Source organism: Rhinolophus hipposideros, assembly GCF_964194185.1.
Source record: "Rhinolophus hipposideros genome assembly, chromosome: 22".
Taxonomy (NCBI): Eukaryota; Metazoa; Chordata; class Mammalia; order Chiroptera; family Rhinolophidae; genus Rhinolophus; species Rhinolophus hipposideros.
The window spans coordinates 31516556-31535939 of NC_138068.1; positions in this window are offsets into that span (position 1 = coordinate 31516556).

The following is a 19384-nucleotide window of genomic DNA, read 5'->3' on the forward strand; positions in this document are numbered from 1 at the left end:
GTGGATTGTGTGTGCCCTCTTGTTGTACTTGAGCCTTGATTGCTATTTGCATGTCAATAGGAGGGACTGACCCTTGGGCTGATTGGTTGTGAGGACTGGTCATGACCATAGTGGAGGGGCTGTTGTGCAGGGGCTGACCCTACGGAGCAGTATTTGCTTTAACAGGGCTGTGGTGCCTGCCCAGTCTGCTCTTTGGGTGTGTTATACTCAGAGGTGGCCAGGTGATTCTCTGGCTCAATCTGAAGCTGGCCACTGGACATGCCAGCCCTGGCGCCTCCTGGGAGAGACCTCACCTCAGGCCTAAGTTAGCCACACCCATGCTCTGCCTGGGGTCACCTGGCATAAGCCACAAAGCAACCTGTAGATGGTCTCCACCTGTGCTGGGCTCAAGAGGCCAAGCTGGCTTTTGCTAGTGCTGTGCTTAGCACCGCTCAGTAACAGATATAGGGCATGCTGAAGCCAGATGCTGCTAGTTTGGGTTTAGTGAACCTTTGAGAGATTTTTAGGAAAGTCTGCAACATGAGCCAAGACAGGCTGTTTGTATGGAAAAGCCACTGGAAACAGCTTGGTGGATCTGCAATTTGGGTGGAGCAGGGTTTTAAGGTATCTCCAGAGCAGGGCAATCAAATGGTGTTAGCTAGGTTGATGGAGACTCAGATATGGTGGCCTCCTGTGTCTGCACACCGGGAAGGGTGAGGGCTCAACAAAGAAACAATTCTGCCAGCACTTCTGTTTGGAAGACAGCTGCCCCTCCAGCCCTTGTCCTGGAGCCAGACAACTCAGTTCCTTCCCGTATGTCTCTGGCACCTTTTGAGCTGCTGTCCCAGTGCTGCAGGTCAGAGTAAGTGAGTAGTAAGTCTGTACACGGGCTGTTTAAGAAGATCTTCTGCGACTCTAGTTGCCCTCCGTCTCACTCAACCACAATCCCCACTGGTTTTCACAGCCAGAAGTTATGGGGACATCTCTCCCTGGCACTGTAACCCTAGGCTTCAGAGCCTGGTGTGAGGCTGGGACCTCTTGCTTCTCTGGTGGGACCTTCACAGCTGAGCTATCCCTTTTGATTTTCAGTGGTCACATGTGGATGTGGGACTAGCACATTTTGCATCTCTGCTCTTCCTACCATTCTTGAGGTGGCTTCCTCTCTAAGTCCTTAGCTATAGGACTTCTGTTCAGCTGGACTTCAGGTAATTCTCAATGATGGTTGTTCTGTAGTTCAGTTGTAATTTTTATGTGGTGATGAGATGAGGCAAGCTCAGCATTTACCTTCTCTGCCATCTTGACAGGAAAATCCCAGCTTTGATTCTTTTAAAAACCTGAGCATGTTTGGAAAGACAGCATCTCCCTGTCTTCTATTTCATGGGAACTGAAGTAGGTTTGCACTACCTCTTGAGTTCCTGGAAGCCCAGTCTTTGAGGGACACTATAATGCATTGTATTCATCATTAAATGTTCCTATGTTGTAGTCTGGAAGTAGCAATGGAGTTATTTCTGGGGTGAATGGTATTTTACCTAAAATATCCTAAGGTAAATGAAATGATTTGTGGTGATGATGGTTCAATGTCATATGAAAAATTTCTTCCCAGATGATGTATCTTTAAATAAGAATAGCTAAAATGTATCACGTGCTTACTATGTAGCAGATTAAACATTAAAATTTTATTATCACCCTGTATCTTTACAGCAGCCTTGAGAGGTAGTTGTTACCATCTTTCTCATTTTGCAGATCAGGAATTATTGCTCAGCAGGGGGAGTTTTGTATAAGTGTCATAGCAGGAGAAGAGAAGAGTCATACTCAGACCTAGAACGATGTACACTTTGAATGACAGTAAAGTTTATTGTCCAAGATAGAAAGACACTGTCCTACCAGGGCAACAGGTATAGCCCAAGACCATTGATGTAAACTGGTATGTGAGCACTAAACCACCAATTATATTAACTCCGTGCGTGTGTGTGTATTTAAATTTATATAATGTAATATACATAATGAATCGACCCAGTCAAGTTATCAAAGATGGGACTTCTAGGCACCTTTTGCTAAGAGTAGGGAAAACTTTGACCATTCTTCAAATGCATTCATATTCCTCAAATGTTTGCCTAAGGTACCATATTTTGCCATGTATAATGCACTCCCATGTGTAATGTGCACCGATGTTTTTGGCCCAAACTTTCAGGGGAAAAAAAATCTTTCATTTTAATTTTTTAATTCAAATTTTTATTTGTTTACATTTGGGTACTTGTTTTTTGTATTATAAAGGAATTTTAGCATTTATTTTTTTAACATATTATGGTACAAGAAATTTTATGTACCAGTAACAAATTTATGATATTTATGCCTCATGGAAGGCCAAGAACTCTTCATCGTTGCAAGTTCATTGTAAGTTCAACACAACTAATTATCGTATTCCAGGGTATTGTTTTGCATACAGATATCGTTATTGATTTCTAGAGTTACACTTTTAACACATAAGCATAAACAAAAGAATTAAAAACGTTTATATAGAGAAGGAATTAGTACTACCCATGTATAATGCACATCCTTATTTTTCCCTCATAAATTTGGGCAAAAAAGTGGGCATTATACATGGCAAAATACGGTATATGTTTGTAGGTCCAATTGAATGCTGTATTTCTTTTTTCTTTGTCTATTTTTTTAAAAAAATCACTACCATTATACCCTCACTACAACTTCTAAAGATTCTTCTCAAAATCAACATCACACTGCAATATCTACGCGAGATGAGTGGCTTCACTTTGTATTGAATAACTTTTAAGCACTTTTGTCACCAAAGATCCTGTTGTAAGATAAATAAGATAAACCTCTGAAGTCCTTACAGTCAAAGCTACTTTGAAATTGCTTAATAGAAAGTTTCAGGCTATGGAGGCAGAAAAAAATCAGAACAGAAAACATTCTGATCATCTTCATAGGACATGTTCCAGAGCACAGGCAGACAGGATCAACCCAGTTGTGCCAAATACTGATAAGCAATGGCTTTTAGTTAAATATTCATGGAAAGAATGTTTGCTTTTGCCCAGAGCACAATGGTCTTCTCTGTTTGGGGTAGGTGATACCATTCACACTTTCTTGGAATAAACACAGATGACCCCAAAACAGATAATCTGAGACTTGTGTATTGATAGTCTCTGCAAACTTTTATTTGTGCTGCCAAAGAGAAAATTATTTGGACTTTCTTGAGGGGCCCACTTGTATAAATGGTACCACCAGATGGGCCATTTATAGGGGGCAATGTGTCCCAGATCTTGGATGTTCTGGTCTCTGAGCAAACCAAATGAGTGGGGTCAGTATGACTCTATGTTGGTGCATGGTCTAGTTTGAAGAATATTTTAATTAGTAGGTTGCGACTAAGACTGGCCATATGGTAGCCCAAATCCCTTGCTGCCTTCTTTTGAGAAGGCCAGAGGTCACACCTGATTGCCCAGGGAGGAATGCAGCCTGAGATTATGTATTATTTTACCTACACAGTACTGGTCTTAGTTAGGGATTTCAAAAATTTGAACTAGTTAATATGTGGTAGTCAGAAGATTTTGTATAAATGTTTAGATGTTTTGGCTTCTGGTGAATACCAGAAGTTCCAATGATAATTGTCTAATTGTCATAAGCAGACACATCCACATGGATGGGAAGTGGATTCTAGTTTCTCGTAATGTCCCTGTCAACATGCCTGCTTCACTTGCCTGAAGACTACTGAGTTGGCTCCCCCTTGAATAGCCTTTTATATTTCCTAAGTTCCTACTCTGTGATTTGGTTGTACTGATCTTCTCCCTTTGAGGTAAGAAAGGCATGCAGTATTTTTTTTTAATACACTTAAAAAAAAAAAGAAAAAAGAAAATAGAAACTGAGACCTAGAAAGATTAACTTATTTGGAGAGACCTAGCCAGAATGTTACTGGAAGAGTCAAAACCAGACACCAAATCTCTGGGTTTTAGTCTCGCATTTCCACCACAGTGCAAATCATGCTCATACACCTGGAGCTGTTCCCAGTCACGGAGCCAGTGCTAACTTGTGCCTTAGATAGACCACCCTGTCTCGATCTAGACATATACATCAAGTGCTCCAGAGTTTCTGCTACAAGTTTTGGCTTTGAAGGGTTGTCACCTAGAGAATATAATCAAATCAATCCTGCAAGTGTTGTTGTTTTGTTGTTTGTTCTCCTCCTTCTCCTCCTTTTCCTTCTCCTCTTCATCGTCCTCCTCCTTTTTCTTCTCCTTCTTCTCTTTTTCTCTTTCTTTCTTTTTTCTTCCTCTGTGTCTTCTCTTCAACCACCACTATATCCTCATCCCCTTGATTCCTCTTTTATTTCTAATACCCTCTTCCTTTTGTTCCTCCTTACTTCCTTTCTACCTACATCACATTGAGCCAAAAGCTTCCACCTGAGTAGTCTTGTAGGAATTAGAGGCTAGAGCTTTTCCTGCTGGACGCATTTCATCTCCATGATCAGGCAACCTGTCTTTGGTTGGAGTCCGTCAGAAGCTGATCCTTAGATGAGAGTTTCAATAAAAGCAGTTTTTATTTGGGAGTGGGTGATTTTAAGACACACCGGTAAGGACACAGAGAAATGAGACAAGAAAGAAAAGGAAATCAATAAATAGTGTGTCGTTAAGCAAGTAACGATGGAAAATTGGAGATTCATTCCCCAGGGGAACTCTGTGAGGCATTGTAGAACACGTGTTTCAGATGTTCAAGGGCAAGGAGGTATTTACTCCCTAACTCCTGGCAGTCACTGAGGGGTGCTCAGGGGAGACCACTGAGGGGTGGTCATTAATTCCCTGGTGTTTTTAGCTTGTACTGCACTTGGGAAATGTGAGCTGCAGCATACAGAGAGAGTCCTCAGACAAAGAATCCCAGAAGCTAGCAATTGGAAGCCACCATGGAAATGACAAGTGTAAATGGGATATGCATGAGGCATTGACAACATGTGCTATGCAAGCCTTTTCAGTGGGAATTAACATAAGTAAGGCTAGGAGGCAAAGGGTTGGATGAATGAGGATGAGTCTTTTAAGAAAAACTCAGGCCTATCTATAACCAAGGTTATACATGAGTCCCTCAAGGAGTTGTGTCCCCATAATCTCTAACCAAGAGTTGTTCAATAGCAATTATGATCAATTTTATAAGGTGACACAAAGCCTGAAGTTAAGTTTCATGGTAGTTAACGAAATCTCTGAACACAAATTTGTTATGTATATATGTCTGTTTATTTTTCTTGTCCTTTTCTTTATTGAATGCACAAAAGATCCTATGATAGTGAAAAGAGTTAAGAACTACAGTTTAGAATTTATAGATTAAATTCCAGTGTGTTCATTATATTTTAACTTTTGGGAAATTTGACATTACTCAATGTAGTCATTTTAGTCATTCATTGATTCTTTTATTTGTGTTTTCTATTTTTTCCCAATTTCTATATAGTGATTTCCACTGAACTTATTTTAAGTATTCTCAGTCTAAGGTATAAGAACAAAGCAAAGATTTTTGAAATTTTGTGAGGTTTTTTTGTTTGTTTATTTATTTTTACATCAGTGGGGTTTTCTGCTATAAATATTTGGGAATAAGTTGGCTTCTGTTATCATCTTATATATTTTATATATATATTAATATAACCATATAATTCTCAATGGTTACTGTGGAGACAGAGCCAGGAGTGCAATTTCCAGGCTCTCGCCCTCACGTGGAAAGGTGCTCACTCGGGTAGGATATGGCCATCAACTGTGATTGGATGGCCATCAGCTGTGGCTAGTTGGGAGCCACTGGTCACTAATATAACTGCCGTGGCTATGCTAGCAGAAAATGGGGGCTAGCAAGAAGATGGTGACTGAGCTAGCAAGAGCAGATTGCAGTTAGTACAGCAGAGTGTGGGTTGCGGATTGCAGAGAAGTGGACGGCAGGTTGAGGATAGTGTGGCTCCTGCTTCCTGTGTCTCCAACCCAGCCGCCAGCGAGAATATAGTGGTAAGACTCCCCTATCTATGGCTCCATGGGTGTTCCTTTTTGGCTTTACCATACCCTGCGTTCTTATGTGGGGAGCGGGAGCTGAGACCCCGCAGGCCGCCCTGCATGATAGTTATATATATGTGTGTATGTATCCACACTTTCCACACACATAACTATTTTTCTATCTGGTTTTGGAGGTAAATCAATGATGCTAATTTAATTTCCATTCACTGGTATATTCATCTCTCTGTGTTTCTGTTTTTTTCTCTCTCTAGACACAGATGCACACACACACACAGCCACATACAGGATAGAATGTAATTTTTCATAGAAATTAAGAATACATAATCAGCTTTTTACTCATCATATTACAAATTTTGCATTTTAGAGAGAAAATTAAGTCTTCGATCTCTGGATCTGTATCTAAGTTGCTGATTGGAGGGTTGTTGAGGAAAACAGGGTGAAGAGGACTTGTGTTAGTATCTCACATAGTAATGATGGGAGGCAGCTAGTCTTTAAATAGCTGAAGAAGTTTTAACGTAGAAGATTTTGCATCTAAAATTTCCAGGGAATACTGGGGCTTTACCCAAAACTCAAGCCTCTTTTAAGACATAAAGATGTGAAATTTTTGATTGGACACAAGGTATAAGATTGATATTGATTGCATTGATAAAATATATCAAATGCATGTTGTCAAGAAGAGACAAACTATGGTCCAAGTGAGAGAAGAATCAAAAACTTAAATTTCATTCACAAATTCATGTTACATCATTTTATGTATTTCTTCATGGACTATTCATTGAGCACCTACTGTGCTCTAAGCACCGTGTGGGCTCTAGCTTTCAGTAGCTATTCCTACTCTTAATTTACCTCAAGGTAAAGGCCTTGAACTTCTGCTTCCTCCTTCTCTTTTCTTTGCTACAGGTGGGCAGGCATGTATAATCTTGTTAATTATTTGCCTGGGCCTTGAACTCTTGAGAGAAGCATTCTAAGTATGGAAAGAATTCTGCTAAGGATTGCCTATTGATCCTCTACCCTTTAGAACTTTTAAAAGGCCAGCTTTATTTGCTCATGTAATCCTCCAAGGAATACAGATATTCTTATCGAAAGCATGAAAAACCGTGGGACGTCTCCATGATTCATTTCTGTACTGAAGTAACTCATAAACCAGAGAAAGTTAAGCTCTAGCAGAAGGGTGGAGTTGAAGGGTTAGTCTCTTAAGGATCCGGAGTGAAACTCTGTCTCAACCATTTCTTCGCTATGAAACAAGTTCAATTCTCAGAACTTGGCCACCGGGGGACTGCACTAAACCCTGTGCTGTAGCGAGCCATACCCTGGTTCTCCTTGATTGCATTTCTCCCCATGGACCAAGGAATCTACAGGCCTGGGGCATGTAGCCTCCTGAAACCCACACTCTCACTTTTAGACCACACTCCAAATAACCTGACTCAGAATTCCATGCCAAATTGCCCTGAGTCCTTTCCAGGGCCTGCAGGGGCCTTTTCTCCCAGTGTACCCTCTTCACTATGGACAGCACTATTGGTGCATGCACTTCTAGGCCCAATGAGTGGCTGCTGTTTGTAATGTGGTAAGGTGTGAATGAAGCTTGGACAGGTGGCCTGAGTTGCCAACATGTTGCATACTTACCTCCTTGTGAATGTGGATGGCCTTGATGGTGTAAGAAAAGATGGCAGGCCTCATTTGTGTTTTTGCTCTGGCCCCACAGATATTAGGAACAGGCCTGAATCTAAGAGTGGGCAAGTTACGTAACCTCTCCCAGCATCAGTTTCTCCAACTCTACGAGGGGAATAAAAATACTTATGTCATTGCTCTTATGACTAAATATCATGCATATTAAAGGCACATAGTTAGCCCTTGTTAAAAGTTGCTGTTTTAGCAGTATAATGTATTTTTGAAGCACAGACTGACTACAGGTATAGTATAGTATACTACTAATCAGCAAGAATTTTAAAAGGGAGATCATTCATCAAAAATTATATTATATGGGAGAAGAAAGATCAGTATGACATAGGATTTCTATAGGGAATCCTAGGATATAAAGTTTTCTCATCTGTAAAAAGGGATAAAAACAGTACTTGCTTAATAAGATAGTTGTGGTGTTTCCATGAGATCATAAATGCAAAACATAACAGTCCTTGCGCATAGGAAGTATTCAGCAAATATTAGCTATTAGAAGTATAATCATAGTAAAAAAGTGAGCCAACAGCCTTAATGTCTAATTTGTTTATTTCTATTATATGCCTGGTGTAAAGAGAGAAGAGGTTAGCAGGAAGTTGAGCCATGGCAACTGGACATATTCATTGACTCCCAAGAGACATACCTCCTACTGTATAGAAGTTTAGCTGAGGTAATGGAGTATGGGGAAAGTTTACTTAGGGTTTTCATTTTATTTCATTGAAAGTTTTTCCATCCCTAGTGTTTAAGAGTGTCACAGCTCTCTACAAAGGCAGAAAATGTGTGAGGGAGGAAAAGAAAAGAGTATTGAATGTGCTCTGAAAGCATACAGGGAAAGATGATAAGAAAATATTTGACATATTATGCCCTGCAGAGATAGCTTATCAATGACACAGTCAGCTTCGCTGAGTTCACAAAATAGTCTTGTTTTCATAAAGTTTTCCAGGGTCAGCCATACCTCTGACAGTTGTCTGTAGGTTCCAGGTTCAAGGGTGATTATTGTCTCCAAAGCATCATTTTTACTTCATTTTAAAGATTTTTATTAAAATATAGCTAACATACAATATCATATTAGTTTCAGGTGCATACCATAGTTATTCAACATTTATATACCTAAGGAAGAGATCATCACGGTAAGTCTAGCAATCATCTAACACTATACCATGCTATCACAATACGATTAACTATATTTCCTGTGCTGTATGTTACATCCCCATGAATTATTTGTTTTATACCTGAAAATTTGGACCTCTTAATCCCCTTCGCTTTTCCCCCACTTTAAAAATTTTTTCAATTACAGTTGACATTCAATTTTATTTTATATTAATTTCAGGGGTACAGCAGAGTGGTTAGACATTTATATAATTTAAGAAGTGATCCCCTTGACTTGTCTAGTACTCACCTGACACTATACATTCTTATTACTATATTATTTACTATATTATTTATTAGGTTTGTGCAAATGTAATTGCGGTTTTTGCAATTGTTTTTAACCTTTCAAACTGCAATCACTTTTGCACCAACCTAATAAATTCCCTATGTTATAATTTTTATCCCCATGAATATTTTGTAACTACCAATTTGTACTTTTTAATCCCTTCACTTTTTTCATCCTGCCCACCAACCTCCCTCCCATCTGGCAACCATCAAAATGTTCTCTGCATTTATGATTTTGTTTCTGTTTTGTTTGTTTGTTTATTTGATTCTTTAAATTCCACATATAAGTGAAATCACATTGCATCTGTCTTTCTTTGAATAACATACTCTACTCAGCACAGTATCTTCCAGGTCCATCCATGCTACCGCAGATGGCAAGAACCCATTCCCTTCCGTGGCTGAGCAATATTGTATATACGTACCACCTCCTCTTTATCCATTTATCCATCAATGAATATCCAGCCTACCTCCACATCTAGGCCATTGTAGACAATGCTGCAGTGAACATATAGATGCACATGTCGCCTCAAAGTAGCGTTTTGGGTTTCTTCACATAAATACACTGAAGTGGGATTACTGGGTCCTTCTTCTTCTCTTGTTATAGCCTTTGTTTTAAAGTCTATTTTGTCTCATATTTTTGTACTCAAGTAAGTCATCTTGTTACCCGAGATTTTCTCTTTCTCTTTTTTCTTTCTATTTTCATGAAATATCTGTTTCCATCCCTTTATTTTCAGTCTGTGTGAGTCTTTTGATCTGAAGTGAGTCTCTTGTAGGCAGCATATGTAAGGGTTTTGCTTATTCATCCAATCAGCCACCCTATCTTTTGACTGCAGCATGTAATCTGTTTACATTTAAAGTAATTGTTGATAGGTATGGAGTTATTGCCATTTTATTATTCATATTTTTGATCTTTAGTTTTTTCTTCTTCTTAAAGAAGTCCCTTTAACATTTTTTGTAATACTGGTTTGGTGGTGATAAACTCCTTAGCTTTTTCTTGTCTGAGAAGATCTTTATCTCTCCTTTGATTTTAAATGATAGCATTGTTGGGTAGAGTACTCTTAGTTGTAGGTGCTTGCTTTTCATCATTTTGAATATTTTGTGCCAATCCCTTCTGGCCTGAAAAATTTCTGATGAGAAATTAGCTGACTTTTCTCTTGCTGCTGCTATAAAGATTCTCTCCTTGTCTCTAAACTTTGGCATTTTAATTATGATGTGTCTTGGTGTGGGCTTGGGACTTCATTTTGTTTGGGACTCTCTGTACTTCTTGGACTTGTATGTCTATTCCCTTCACTAGGTTAAGGAAGTTTTCCATCATTATTTCTTTAAATATGTTTTTAGTTCCTTGCTCTCTCTCTTCTTCTGGTGCCCCTATGATGTAAATGTTGGTATACTTGATGTTGTTCCTGAGACTCCTTAAATTGTCCTCATGTTTTTTTGCTTTTTGCTGTTCTGATTGGGTGTTTTCTGCTACCTTATCTTCTAAATCGCTTATTCAATCCTCTGCTTCATCAAATCTACTGTTGATTCCCTTTAATGTATTCTTCATTTTAGTCATTGTGTTCTTTATTTCTGACTGGTTCTTTCTTATGTTTTCCATCTCCATTTTTGTTACTTATCTCTTTGTTGAAGTTTTTCCTGAGATCACTGAGCATCCTTATAATCAGTGTTTGGAACTCTGCGTCTGGTAGATTGCCTTTCTCCATTTTGTTTAGTTCTTTACCTGGAGCTTTGTTCTGTTCTTTCATTTGGGACATGTTATTTTCATCTCCCCAGTATGGCTGCCTCCCTGTGTTTGTTTCTATGTATTGTGTAGGGCTGCTATGCGTTCAGGTCATAGTAGAGTGGTCTTATATAATAGGTGCCTTGTAGGGGCCAATGTCACAGTCTTTAATAGCTCTCCTATGGAGCCGTGATTGCTGTTTGCATGTCAATGAGAGGGATTGATCCTTGGGCTGATTGGTTGTGAGGCGTGGCTGTGACAACAGTGGAGAAGGCATTGTGCGGGGGCTGACCTTATGGAGCAGGATTCACTTTAGCATGACTCTGGTACTTGTCCAATCTGCCCTTTGGGTGTGTTATCACTGAAGATGGCCGGGTGATGCTCTGGTTTGGTCTGAAGCAGGCCACATTGTGGGCCAGGCCCAGGGTCTCCTAGAAGAGGCCCTGTCACATGATAATTTTGCTTCAGCCTGTGCCCTGTCCAAGGCTACCTGGCATGAGCCACAAAGCAATCTGCAGATGGCCGCCACCTGTACTGGGCTTGGAGGTGCCTCAAGAGGCCAAACCACAGTCTGAGCCTGGCTGTCACTAGTTCCAAGCTTAGGGCTGCTTAACAAGTGGTACAGGACATGTTGAAACGAAGTGCTGCTTGTTTGGGTTTTGTGAACCTTTGAGAGATTTTAGGAAATTCAGCAACATGGGCTAAGATAGGCTGTTTGTATGGAAAAGTCACTAAAAGCCGCTTTGGTGGTCCTGCAAGTTGGGTGGGGCAGAGTCTCAAGGAATCACCAAGCAAGATGAATAAATTTTGTTAGATAGGTTGATGGAGACTCAGATATGGAGGCTGCCTGTGTCTGCATGGTGGGAAGGGGGAACAACTGAACAAAGAAAAAATGGCTTCCTGCAGCTCCCCTGTCTCAGAGAAAGCTGTTCCTCCAGTCCTTGCCCTGAGGACAGACAACTCAGTTCTTCCCCATATGTCTCTGGCACCTTTTGAAATACTGCCCCAGCACTGGAGCTCAGAGTTAGTGTGTCCCTCAGTGAGTAAGTCCATTTATATACAGGTCCTTTAAGCAAAACACCTGGGACTCCAGCTGTCCTTTCCTCACTCAGCCTCAATCTCTGCCAGTTTTCATAGCCAGAAGTTGTGGGGACTTCTCTCCTAGCAGTGGAACTCTGGGGTTGTGGCCCGGTGTGTGCCTGGTACCCCACCTTCCTTAGGGGTCACCTCCTCCACCAAGATATCCCTCTTGACTTTTAGCAGTCACATATGAGTGTGGGTCTAGCCCATTCCACATCTCTGCCCCTCCTACCAGACTTTAGGTTTCCCCTGTATGTCCTTAATTGTAGGGCTTCAGTTCAATCTGACTTTAGGTGATTCTCAATGATGGTTGTTCTGTAGTTTAGTTTTAATTTTAGTGTGGTTTTGAGAGTAGGCAAACACAGCATTTACCTACTCTGCCAGCTTGACTGGAAATCTCCAAAGAATCATTTTAAAAGAATTATTTTCTGGCAGGGTGTACGTGATCCAATCTATATATTGTTCTAAAGAGGACAATGGACTTTGAGTTTCTAGAGGAGATTGTCAAGCAGCTCAAGCAAAAGGAACCAACTTTGCTGTCTAATGAGTTACAGATACTGAGGTGGAGAGAGGAGAAGAAATCTCCTGAACACATAGTCAATAGCAATTAGTTTCAAAGTAAAAGATAGAGGTGGATTTAAACTAAGAGCAGCACCCATGTTAGGGTCCTCATTGCTGAAAATTTTCAAGATCAATAATGAGGTGTAGTCTCATTTTTGGTTCCCTAGAAACAGAACCTAAGACAGGCATTCAGTGCACATGACTTACTGAAGAACTGCTCTCAGAAGAAAGGGAGTAAGGGATGTAGAATGAGCTAGTATAGGTATTGAGCAAGTGGGAGGTCTCACCTGCAGCTGAGCTTCAGACTCATCCATTCCATGGGGATTTATGGAGCATGAGTTTCACTATAGTTGACCCTAATTTGAGGCAAGAAAACTGGTCTTTTTAAGAAAAAGCACCTCACTGTCAGTCAATCATTGGCTTCCTCTCCATTGCTGCCAAGAGCAGGGAGAATAACCTTCCAGGCAAAGCAAGGTGGATCTGGTTTGGCCAAGAGCTATTATCCAAAATAAGGGGAACATTGTGAAATACACATGGCAGCTGGCAGATGGGTACTGCAGCCTGTTAAAGAAAATTTGGATGGGGAACTAGTAGTACTCACTACAAGCATTGTGATATGTGATTACATACGAGTATGTGTGAATATATGTGGATATGTGTGTATTAGCTTGGAGATTTAGGATTATGCTTATATAAGCACATTTCCAGGAATAACAAATATATGTTGCAAATACGATTATATTATTTTTACATTTAAATATCTTGAGTCCAATTGTGAGTATTAAAATTATTTGTGAAAGAACTTTGGTCTTTCACGAGTGTCAAATTTCTACTCTGTACAAAACTGTATAACCTGGGTCAGCATTTAGTTCTAGTTCTGTAAACCACAGTGCTTAATCCATAGGCTTTTGTTTCATTTGCTTTCTAGGGAATGAACTGAGAGCAATGACTGTCTTTGGAGTGGGGGTGGGGAGAAGGTTTGTATTGAACCTTTGGTGACAGACTGTAGAAAATATTCCTTGCTTAGAAGTAGATGAAAAGGGAGGGAAAATCCTTTCGCTGGCTTTTCTTGCACTTGGCTGAGGAAGCAGGCAGATTGGTTCCATTCCACCTGTTTCCCTTGATATGAGTTTCAGGAGTTTCACTCCCAGGACTCCTAGGAGCCTATACTTGGGTATGTGATGACAGACAAGGGGAATGTAAATGGGATCCCATGTTTCCAGCTTGCCATGATTTCAAATTCTACTGCTCAGGGAATGAGGTAGTCCCCTAATATTGACAAACTGTCTACATGCTTGTATCTCTTTATTTGTCAGCTACTGCTGCATTTGTATATCAGATGGAGGCAAATTAGTATAGCATTTTCAGTGAACAAGACAAGCTTCATAGTATGAATAAACATAGCTGGTAAAATACACGTATTGATTCTTATAGTAGATATTTGTTTAGCTCCTCTCCCCCCATTTAATCTAATTAGTACATCTAATACATCTAATACAATGAACTAAGTACATCTAATACAATGAACTAATTATGGAGATTTTTAAAGGAAAAAGTCAAATTTATCTAACAGCTTGTATTTTACTTTAGCTCCAGAAGTAAGTTCAAGAAAAGAAAATAAGTCCCCAATTTTCTATTCCTTGGAATTATTTTGTACTGCTAGGAAATTTTTCTATTTGTCATTTGGGAAAAAAAAATAATGAAAGAGAACATTTGAGCAATAGTGTAGAAAAACATTTAAAAATATTTCAACTATATTGAAAAGTTTTCTGTCACAAGCCTGCCTGAAAATAGTATATCAATAGGAGATATTGAAGACACTAAACTTGGTAAAGCAATATAACTTTTACACAGTAGTTACATTAACAGTCTAACTTTTTTCAGTATGAATTTTTAAATTTACTTATGTTATTTAAGTCTTATTATTATATTTTTTTGTACACTTAAGCTTTTGATTCTGTATGTTCTATTATTAATTCTATTCCTGCTTGGGGCCTGGTTTTGTGTTTTTGACATATTCATTTATTTTTATTATTTAAAAAAAATTTTATTGGGGAATATTGGGGAACAGTGTGTCCCTCCAGGACCCATCAGCTCCATGTCAAGTTGTTGTTTTCAATGTAGTTGTGGAGAGTGCAGCTCACTGGCCCATGTGGGAATTGAGCCGGCGACCCGGTGTTATGAACACTGCGCTCCAAACACTGAACCAACCGTCCACCTTATTTCTTTAAAAATAAAAAACATAAGTAAGGAGTGATTTACCTATCTCTGCCCCATCCCAGAATGCCCTCTGCACCATCATGCAATGAGAAGTTGTAACTGCTTTGCTAGCAGTACTGAACCACCCATGCCACTCAAATATCCTAGAAGACAAGGAAGTAAGCAAGACTGCTGGGCAGGGCTTATAGACTCATAGCAGTGCCTCTGACTCTAATAAGCTGTGTGACTTGCTCTGGCCAATGGGACGGTAACAAGTATGAAGCAAGTAGAGTCTTGACAAATGCTAGAACATCAGGGTTGGCTCTCACTTGCTGTTATTTGGAATGTTCAGAACTCCAAGTGCTGAAGCCTGGACTTTTCTGCTGGAGGAGGAGGGACACTTGGCTCCATCAACACTGTTGCCCCAGCCAACCATCAAACATATGAGTGAGGCGAGCGCAGATCAACCAGCTACCAGCCGACCACAGGAACAGACACGCGAGAGCCCAGAAACACCAGTCAAGCTGGCTCAGGCCAGAACTGTTAGTTGACCTACAGAATAACGAGCTACAGAAAATGGTTTTGTTTCAAGCCTGTAACTTTTGGGCTGGTTTAAAGAAAACTGAGATAGCCTTGCAAAGACACTAGCCCAAATAGTTTCTAAGGTCATTTTGCATCCCTCAAATTTTATTTATCCTCATGTTACTAGAAAGGTGTATGAATTTTTATCTGATAGTGCAATAAATGGGAGCCTCTAGAGTTTTTCAGGGAGTTTATTCCTTTAGACTTTGCCAACCTGGCACCTCACTAGAGATAAAACCCACCGAAAAAGACTGAGGTACACACTATGGACTATTCTGTGCTCAGCCAAACTTCTACCCCTCCTTTTCTCACCCCAAGGGAGATGTTAGTGAAGAAAGAGCCTCCCTTGCCACCTTGCCAGCACCTTCCTTGTCCCAGCTATGGAATAAAGGCTATGTGAGGGATTTGTATCTGACTTGCTCTGCTCGTCCATGTGTGTCACAGAACTCACTGGGCTGGGCTCAGCCAGTTAGTGATGGGATTTCACCAAGAGCGCCAGCGAAGCAACAGCCTGATGGGTAGAGCCCAGGGCTCAAGCCATAGAGTTGGTATTGCTACAAAGGAAACAAACTACTTAATGAAAGATTCCAGGTCCTTGATCCATCAGATGTGGGCCTTTACCTGCCTGACATGCGTGTTAACTTGTTAGGTAACACATTCCACCTGTAAGAGTCAGCAGGAAAACCCCAAGCCTGACCTGGCTCTGCCTATGAGACTCCCTGACACACAAAAACTGCCAAACAATGCTTGCAAACAGAAGAGATACTTTGATCTTAAGTCACTGGGTCCAGTCATTTACTTTTAAGATTTTTCTTTGCAAAGTATAAAGGGCCTAAAAAGGAGAATCAGGAAGCCTGAGTTCTTCTTTTCTGAGCTCTGCCTACTGCAGCTGTGTGGCCATGGCACTATTTTTTTGAGGGCCTCTATTTTATCACTGGGAAAATGAAGAAACTGAACTATATCAACTCTTGGGCCCTTTGAGGGCTGATATACAATGCAGTGGCTTTCAGTAATGTCAAAGTGTAGTCTTTCGGGAGGGTCCTTGAGTACAGTTATGCAAGAGATCTGAAATATGAGGCACTTGCAAAGAAAGATATTTTTCAAAAAGTTTTTAACTCTAGTCATAGGGTGACAGCTAGTACCAAACTTGAGGGCTGGTGTTCACAGGAATATAGAATAGGATTAAGCAGACCACTCCTTTCATCCTAAAGAGTTTTCTCTTGGCTTCCCAACAGCACACTCCCCTTGTTTTCTACCTACCGTACTGGTCATGTTTTTTCCAACTTTTTCTCCACCTAATTCTTGAATAAAAGAGGCCCAGCCTGGCTTTTTTGATTTTTTCAGTTAACACGATTTTCCTAGATAAGTGGATTCAATCTTGACTGCACATTAGAATCACATGAGAGGACTTTTTAAAAAAGTCTCAGTGTCTGGCCCATGCCCCAGATAAACTGCACCATCACCTCTAGAAATGGGATCCAGACATTGATATTTTTAAAAATTCCCCCAGTGATTTCGACACAGCCAAGGTTGAGAACCAATGTCCTATATTTATGGTTCTTAAAGTGTGGTTCTTGGAAGAGCAGTGTCAGCATTACCTGGATATTTGTTTGACATGCAAAATTTCATGTCTCTCTCTAGAAAACTTAATCAGGAACTCTGTGGTGGGATCTGGCAGTCTGTATTTTAACAAGTCTTCCAGATCATTCTGATGTACACTCAAGCTTAAGGACCATTATTCTATAGCTAATATAATCTGGGGTCTCAACATGGCACTCTTGACATTTTGGGCTAGATGATTGTTTGTTGTAGGGGATATCCTGTATCTTGTGTCCCTGGTCTGTATCTTCTGGATGCCAGTATCACCCCTCACCCCAGTAGCGATAATCTAAAATATTTGCGGATACTATTGTCAAATACCCCCTGGCGGTAAATCACCTTCTGTTAAGACCACTCTTCTAGATGAACATTTATGACAATGGCTTTCAAATTTGGTAGGGCTTTGGAATCACCTGTGGAGCTTTAAAAAATTCTGATGTTTAGTTCTACCCTAGAGATTCTGATGGAATTGATTTAGGGCATAGCTGAAGCATTGAGACTTTTTTTTTTTTTTTAAGTTAACCAATTGAATCAATCCAAGGTATACCTATGACTGAGAGTCAGCAATCTAGACCACCTCATCTAGTTCTCCTGGCAGTAACTCCCATTCACATAGCAGTGATTTCCAGACCATTCCTTTGAACACCATATGCATATACTGCTGCCTACTTGGACGACAAATCCCTCTTGGATGACTCACAACATGCCAAACTTAACATGCCCATGGCAACCTCCTACTCTAAAGTGTCAGCTAAATGTTCCCCCTCAGGGAAGCTTTCCCTGGACACGGAAGCTAAAGTAGCCTTCCCAAGTCTCTATTGTATCACTCTGTTCAATTTGTTCCTAGTACTCATAGTAACTTGTCCTTTATTGTTTCATGTATTCACTTAATTGTTGTGTAACTGATCCCATCCAAATGTAAGCTCCTTAAGTGAAGAGATCTTGTGTCTTACTTATTGCTACACCCTTAGCCTTAGCATAAGTCTTGGCATTCAGCAGCTATTCAATAAATACCTGTAGAAAGAATGAATGAATGTAGCATGCCCTGTGTCCTCAGGAATGAAAATTTCAATCCAGCTAAGTCTTCTCAGGAAATGCCCAGAGACATAGTGTGATTTTGGAATAAAATGTCAGAATGCACAGCCTTGAGCTCAATCTAAAGATGATGTTCCTGATATTCCTTCTACCAGATGAGGGATCTGCCATGGCTTCCCCTCTTTTAGTTCCGTATCCCTGGTTTTGGTAACTGTAAGGAAGTCCTCCCCAACTATTCAGAGGCATTAGGGCCCTAACAGAAAGGACTTAAAGCAGAACTTAAAAAAGGTTTTAAAATGACTTTTATGGTAATAAAACAGAATCCATAAAGCTGCTTTGCCCTTGTAATAGATTCGGAAACTGGTCACTTGCTTCACTTGGGAAGCTGTCACATGCATTCTGAATTGCTCATAGCCCCAGCAGCCTGGCACTGACTCCTGGCTGCTCCCCACACTTGGGTAACGCCATCTCATGAGCGTCATTGTTGGGTCCACCCAATGCCTGCACCTGCCAACCCAGCCCTCCAGACCCCAAGGGCCTAGCGCAGTGAGTACCACTCAGGGCAGTGGTCAGATTGCCATGCTGCTCCTGCCACACTCCACCGAGGCTGTGCTAGGAGAGGCTGGGTCCTCAGACTGTCAGAAGCCACAAGTGTTGACTGCAGGTGGAAATAGCAATTGTGGCATCAGACTTGCCTCCCCAGGAGCTCAGAGCTTCCACCGTGGTTTGTGAGCAGTATCAAGCTGGTCTTGTGGGGTTAGCAGGGAGACTCGGCTCTGTGATGGCGCTATGAGCCTTTGTCCTCAGAGCTGCCTGGGGTTCTGCCTAAGGACTTAAGAGGTCCTTGAATTTATCCACAGAACCAGAGACTGGACTCCTTAAGGTATGATGTCGACCTGGGCACTGTGTTTCTTACAGGAGGCCAGGCCTCCTTCCCTAACCCAGGGGCCGGCATTTCGGGTCCCCTCACTGTCTGGATTCTGAGGAAGGACTAATGGGGTGCAGGGCAGGTCTTCCCTGACTAGCTGGCCTCCTCGGTGACAGGCAGCCTGTGGCCCTCACTGTTACCCAGCAGCGGGGAGAGGCCCTGGAGCCAGAGGCTTTGGGCCCGTCTTTTCACTGGGAAAGTTCCTTTAGCTCCCAAAGATCAGGAGTGTCCTTGATGTGGCGGGGCCTTAGTCGGGTCCCAGTGTCATTAGGCTGGGGCATTTCCGTCATGATAGCAGGAGAGAATCGTGACAGCATGCAGAGCATTTAGGGCTTCCTGGGTGTATCCTCTGGGCAGGGTTTAGGGCACATAGCTGGGAGGCTGGAGGGCAGGACATGGCCCCCTGTGGTCTTAGCCTGGAGGGCTTGGTGGTCTGAGCACAGGGACGGGGACTCTGGTTGTCACTTCTCTTTAGCCTCGTTGGGGTGCATGTCTCCCCAAAGCAAGAGAGGCCCAGAGCAGCTGATCATCGGTCTCCCTCTGGTCCAGCTGTGTGCAGGGCAGAGCAGGCCCCTGCAGTGTGGGTTTTGTAGCTCCAGCTTTGCT